At 43.5% G+C, this 6,469-nt stretch overlaps 1 long non-coding RNA gene across 1 annotated transcript; it reads right to left on the bottom strand.

Moving 5' to 3' along the window:
* Positions 1–3,529: 3,529 nt before the first annotated feature.
* Positions 3,530–6,057, bottom strand: LOC123363631. The gene is made up of 3 exons (XR_006576841.1): positions 5,773–6,057; positions 3,994–4,073; positions 3,530–3,906 (listed from the first exon to the last, which is right to left on the bottom strand). It is a non-coding gene; the product is annotated as an uncharacterized LOC123363631 (long non-coding RNA).
* Between the last annotated feature and the right edge of the window lie 412 nt (positions 6,058–6,469).

Genomic DNA, 6,469 nt, shown 5'->3' with positions numbered 1-6,469 from the left:
TTTGAAGTTATAATTTCCATATTTATTGATGATGTGTGTGAAAGGAAATCTGTGCAAATATTCCTGGTGCTGCCTTAAAGAGATTTCAAGAATAGGAGCATATTAACCTTTCACATGGAGCTTAGATATGGAAAAGGAGCTTCTCCTACTCAAAGATGACTTAGAGGGCAATTATAAAAGTGCTGGTGGAGAGCCTCTGGAGTTCTGGAAAGCGACAGCTCTAACCACTCCTTCACCAGATTATATTAATAAAAAGTTAACTTGTTTTGAAAAAAAAAATGCTTTTTTAAACCTTTCAGGCTAGTGTTGAATGAAAAGTCTTTCCCACAAACAGATTAATCAGTGTCAATTTCTTGACGCCAGATTTTTCTTTGATACATTGCCACAGCATCTCTCTACATTTTATTCCTGAAAGCAATTTAGCAGACAGTGATCAGTAGCACAAAAATTCTCACCTTCTCCCACCCTCTTTTTTTACTGTTTGCTATGTTTTAAATAGGGCTCTTCCCATGCACCATCTGACCCTCCTTTAAATCGTTCAAAATGAAATTCTTAGTTATACCAATATAAATGTGCTTAATATCAGGCATGGTCTACACATAAAATGTAGGTCAACATAGCTACATCAGTCCGGGCAGGGCGTGAAAGATACACACACCTGAGCAACGTGGTTATGCTGACCTAACCCCCAGTATAGACACAGCTAGGCTGACAGAAAACTGCTTCTACTGATCTAGTTGCCATCACTCAGGGAGGTGGTGTTCCTACACCAACAAAGAAAAAACTCTTCCATCAGTGTAGGCTGCATCTACATGATGGGGCTATGCCAGTATATCTACAGCCTTGTAGCTATGCCGCTATGGTTTCTGTAGTGTAGACATACTCTCAGCACAGCAATTCCCACATATGAAGAGGAATAAGGCACTTTTATACCAGTATAACTGTGTCCACATCAGAGCTTGTACTGGTATAACTTTTTTGGTTAAAAAAAAAGTCATCCACTCAGTCAACAGATATATCTGTACAGAAACTGCATTTAGACCTGGCCTTAACCCTTCACTGCTGATCTCCTCTTCAACATTGTCTGCTCTCTCCAGCCTGGTCTACATTTAAAGACTAAGGCCAACATAGCTATGGTGCTCAGGGGTGTGAAAAACTCAATATCCCTAAGCACCATTGCTATGCCAACCGGGCCCCTGGTGTAGATGCAGATAGGTCAATGAAAGAATGCTTCCTTCAACCCATTGCTCAAGGAGATGGAGTTCTTATAGTAATGGAAAAACCTCTTCCATCACTGTAGTCTGAGTCTAGACCAGGGGTTCTCTCAACAAATTTTTGGTGGCCTCAGAGTGCAGTCACCAACTCTTATTGGTGGCTGCACTGACACTTTTTTCCTAAAATACTTAATTAACTTTAGGGGGGAAATTAAATGTGCACAGATTCATATCCAAATCATTGTAAAGTATATTTGTAGGGTTTTTTTGTAGACTCAATAACAAAAATAATGCTGCCTCCCCCTTACCCCCCACCACCACCACCAATCCAGGGCTTAGTGGGTCCTGGGGCTTACTGTGAAAAGTGAAATTTGTATATTTCTTCATATCACAGCACACTTAGTAACTACCTGGGAGGCTGTGAAAATTGATAAGTGATATTAACAAACATACAAGTATCACTTTTCACAGATAGCTAGTAAGTCTGCTGTGAAAAGTGAGACTTGCATGTTTGTTAATATCACTTTTCTCAGCAAGCCCCAGGACTCATTAAGCCCTGGATGTGGGGGGCTGAAGGGGGAGGCAGCAGGGACCTGGGGCAATTGGGGGATGGATGTGGGTCCAGGGGAGGCAGCAGAATCGTGGGGCAGGGAGATGGATACAGGGCCATGGGAGGCAGCGGGAGCCAGGGCGATTGGGGTGGCTGATGAGCCCCACTGTTGCATGGCCAGAGCCAGAGCCTGGTGTCTGCTGGCATGCAGCAAGGGCTGGGTCTCAGTGCCCACCACCAAAACCCAACTGGGACAGGAATTGCATGGTGGAGACCAGGATTGGAGCTTGCTGCCATGCAGCCTGAGCTGTGGGTCAGCGCCCAGGGCTAGTGCCTGCTGCCACATGGCCAGAGCCCAGAGCTGGGTGCCAGGGCCCAGGAGTGCATGGCTGGAGCCAGGAGTCAGCACCGGCTGCTGCGTGGCTGGAGCCAGCACTGGCTACTGCATGGCCAGAGCCAGGGGCGGCACCCAGGAGCCCGGGAACAGAACTGTGGGTCAGCACCTGCTCCGGTGAAGTTGGGGCAGGGGATCAGCACCAGGGCAAGGGCCACATAGCTGGAGCTCGGGGCCAGCGCCTGCCACCGTATGGCCGGAACTGGGGACTAGAGGTCAACTGAAGCTCCGCAGCCAGAGCCAGGGGTCAGCACCTGCTGCCCTGAGGCCAGAGCAAGGGGTTGGCGCCCAAAGCCCCGTGCTGGGAGCCCGTTGCCATGTGGCTGGGGCTGGGATTGCCGCCTGTGGCGGGTCAGTACCCGCTGCCCCACCGTCAGAGCCTGGGGCCGCACAGCCAGGTTCCTGAAGTCCTGCCACTGGAGCCTGCTGCCCAAGCCTCCTCCACACAACCTGGGTCAAGAACTCACCTTTCTCCTGCAGCATTTTTCCCCACCTCTCTTCAGAGGCGGTGCAAGGCGGCGCATCCAGGAGCAACAAGGAGAGAGGGGGAGGGGCCAATGCTTCGTCGCCTGCCATCACCACCCAGGAGGCTCTCGTGGCTGCATGAAAAGCCCCTGGTGGCCGCATTTGAGAAATGTTGGTCTAGTCCAGTGATTCTCAAACTTATGTACTAGTCACCCCTTTCACATATCAAGCCACAAAATAAGCTCCACTCACATGGATCATCAAAATGAGACATTGCTCTCAGCAGATTGTGCAGATGTTCAAAGTGTGTGCTCACGCGTGTGTTCATTTGTTCTGTAAGCGCCACAAGTTTGGCTCCCCCTTGACTGAGTATCAAGGCACTCATGTACTCTGCTTGGGCTCAGCTCCTTCTGGACTAAGGAAAGGAAAAGAAAAGTGGCAGTATGTCCCAAATGCCACCCCTCTGAGTAATCAAAATAACACATCATTCCCAGTATATTATGCACATTTGTGACCCACCTTCTCCTGTCTTACGTGAAGAACTGAAATAGTCAACAATGTTGATATTTAAATTATCATTACTGGACATCTCAGTTAACATCTCATGCAGATGAATGGGGCAGCTCAAACTTCTCAGAGTTGCTGTTCAAAACATCCTGCAGACTCACGGACATCTCTGTATCTGTTAACCTAAAATGTGAACCAAGTGTTTCTTCACAACTATAACCACTATGGACTTATTAAAAAATGAAAGGTGAGATTATGGAGAACAAGATGTCATCTCTCTCCAGATGCTAGGCATCATATGAATCCAAGACCCAGCTGCGAGCAGAATCTACCATCTGTGCAGTCCTACAGACATAAGAATCCATACAGACATAAGAATCTTCCCACATAGTTTCCACTGCAGGATCAGAACCTTACACTATTACAAGAGGGATTTTTTCAAAGCATCATATACACATAAGGCATTACACAGATAACCAAGGGGAAAAAGTCATTTTATTCTGTAAAAGTGCAAAAAAAAATTTAGTGTGCAATCTCAGTAATACAGTGCATTTAAGTGAAGGTCACCATGAAAATCATGTGTGCCCAGATCTTGCCTTACCAAAGTAGCTCTCCTACTTAAGAAAAAGGTAAAGTATGGTAACCGACAAGGATCCAATCAAGCAAGGTGCTGAGTGCCTCTCAAGATGTGCTTACCGCCCTCCACTCACATTGAAGTCAATGGGAGTTGAGGCCCCCAGCTCAGGGTTTGGCCACAGATCTCCAAACATCAATTCCTAAATAGAAAATGAACCCAGCAGTCAGTCATTCAAATCATAAGCTCTATGTACTGACAGTAATGAGTTAAAGATGAATTGACTTACTAGGTGTGTACATGGTCACTTCATGGGGCCACAGTCAGGAAGACAACAGAGCTTCTTAGAGTATCTGGCTCCATCTGAAGCTAAGTAGTGGGTATGTTGAATGTCAATAAAAGCAGGAGGTGGTAAATGGAAGAGGATGGGAAGTTATACAGAGCTTCAAACTGATGCTTTGTGTCAATAAATGCCAATAAACTGCTGTCTTTCAGTGAACTAGTTTAGAACACATGTACAGATGGGCTGCTGATTTTTTCCCCTAAAATATTTAACTCCAGCTGTGGGGGTGGAGGGGTGGGGTGGGGAGTGTTGTTTCTTTCTTTTTCTTTCATGGACCTGATCCTGCAACCTTTATTCATGCAAGTTGTCCCTTTGAAGTCGTTGGAACTACTGGTGTTAGTAAGGATTACTCACAGATGGAAGGGTTTGTAGGATCAAACTCTCTATTCTTTATTTTAAATTTCAGCAGTGACAGAAATTACTAACCCATCTGATCTATGCAAGATGAGTTGGTTGGTCCCGGTCCAGTTACTAGTGGACAGATGCCCACATTATAATCATCTCCCTTGTCCACAATCCTTGCTAGAGATGCAAAGGACTGAACAGACCTGGAAACCCAACTTCCCTCTCACCTCTTGACATTATCCCTCCAAGTCAGGGTTACAGCACGTAAGGGACATGAGGAATGTTGCACTGCTATTAACTGTGCTGTATCTGTTCTCTAGATTTAGATCTCTATTGTCCAGAAACTCAAAATTTAATGTTAAGATTTATTTACATTTTAAATTATTTTAAGGACCTGTAAACACCATTTAGTCTCTTGTCTTTCAACCTGACAGATTTTATGTACTTTCTGATTCCATAAACAATTATTACCTTGAATAAATATCTCAGTGCATAGATGCAAGCCACCAAGAAGCTACAGACCCACTACACAATTAATTGCCATTTCAAGACTTATCAGAAAACCTCGCTCTTACAAGTAATCTTTTAGGAGAATGAGGAATTGCTTTTTAAGCCACACTTCCTTCAAATTGCAAGGGCTTAATGTACTACTAGAACTACTTTTCTGGAATTTTGCCTGACAATGATCCTTCCCTACAATTATTATAATTATTTCAAGAAAGTATAAAGTAGTACTGGGAAAGGAGGAGTATTAAAATAGTTTCTAGTCACATTGGACAGTAATCATTCAATACATTCCTGTTTAGAATTCTAAAGAGAATAGATACAAGCATAAGCTATCCTTGTTAAACCTCATGATAACAGCACCAAGTCTCCTCACGCTATAGAAAGTGTAGTCTCTAGGCAATGGATATATTTATTTCAAGTTATGAGAATCACTTTAAAAAGGTTTAATTTAAGTGTAAAACATTTAGTCCCATGCTGCAAATGTGTAAGCACAGGCATAGCTTTACTTACATGTGTGGACCTCAATGGGACGATGAGGCTACTCAAGTGCAGAATCTCACTTTTAAGATTGCCAGTCTTATGAACAGTTAAACAAACCATTTTTTTCCTGAAGGGATTGGGGAGGGGGGAAATAGTCAGATAATGGAAATGATGTTGATGAGGAACTAGTTGATAACCCTTCACATACCAATGCATTGGAAATCACTTTGCAATGGTTTGAAGGACAAAAAGAAAGCAATGCAGTGCACCATACTGCAATGTATGCACTGTACCTAATGGAATTTTGAGTCATTCCATTCCTGAACTCCTCAATCCCCAATTAGTTCATAAAACAGGGAGTTCTACTGTGAGTATATACAAAGCTTTACTTACATTGTTGTTTGTAGGTTTGGGGCCTTAAATGCTCGCAGAAGGGTACAAGAGTGGTATTGCTAATCAAACAAGAACAGAGAGCTACAAGTATGTTGTGCTTTGTGACACAGTAGTGGTGATCCTCTAAGCAGATTGAAGAAATGACACATGCTGCTGGTTCCTTTGATAATACTGGACAAAGTCTGCTGTAAAAAGAAACACTGAACTGACATTACATCACTCAATCCTCCTTGCATGTTGACATTAGCACAGTTTTAGTTTTTTCTTTTTTTGGTTACGGCCTGATCCAAAGTCCACTGAAGTGAGAGGGAGTGATACCATTGACTCCAATGGGCTTTAGATCGTAGTCATAATTATACGTTAATACATGTAGTAGGTTTTAGACATTGTAACTAGTTGCAAGATTTCTGTAACAGTGAACAAGATACTTGAGATACAAGACTTGCAATTTAGTTTATATTCATTAGAACCTACTATAGTCACTACTTTATCATTCTTGTGAGGTTTATGCCTTCCTCAAAAGCATGTAGTTTTCATGCTGGGGGGGGGGGGAGGTTAGGAACATTAGCTAGATCAGGAACCTCTGTTTCTGAAGATTTAGTTCTGCTAAATATCAGTGAATAATTAGTTGCCAAATCCTGGATTAAATCTTTGTCTCATACACCACTCTGCTTGAGCATGGGAGAGAACTACATTT

This window comes from Mauremys mutica, chromosome 2, assembly GCF_020497125.1.
Source record: "Mauremys mutica isolate MM-2020 ecotype Southern chromosome 2, ASM2049712v1, whole genome shotgun sequence".
In the NCBI taxonomy this organism is placed as follows: domain Eukaryota; kingdom Metazoa; phylum Chordata; order Testudines; family Geoemydidae; genus Mauremys; species Mauremys mutica.
This window is presented reverse-complemented; position numbering and strand designations above follow the sequence as displayed.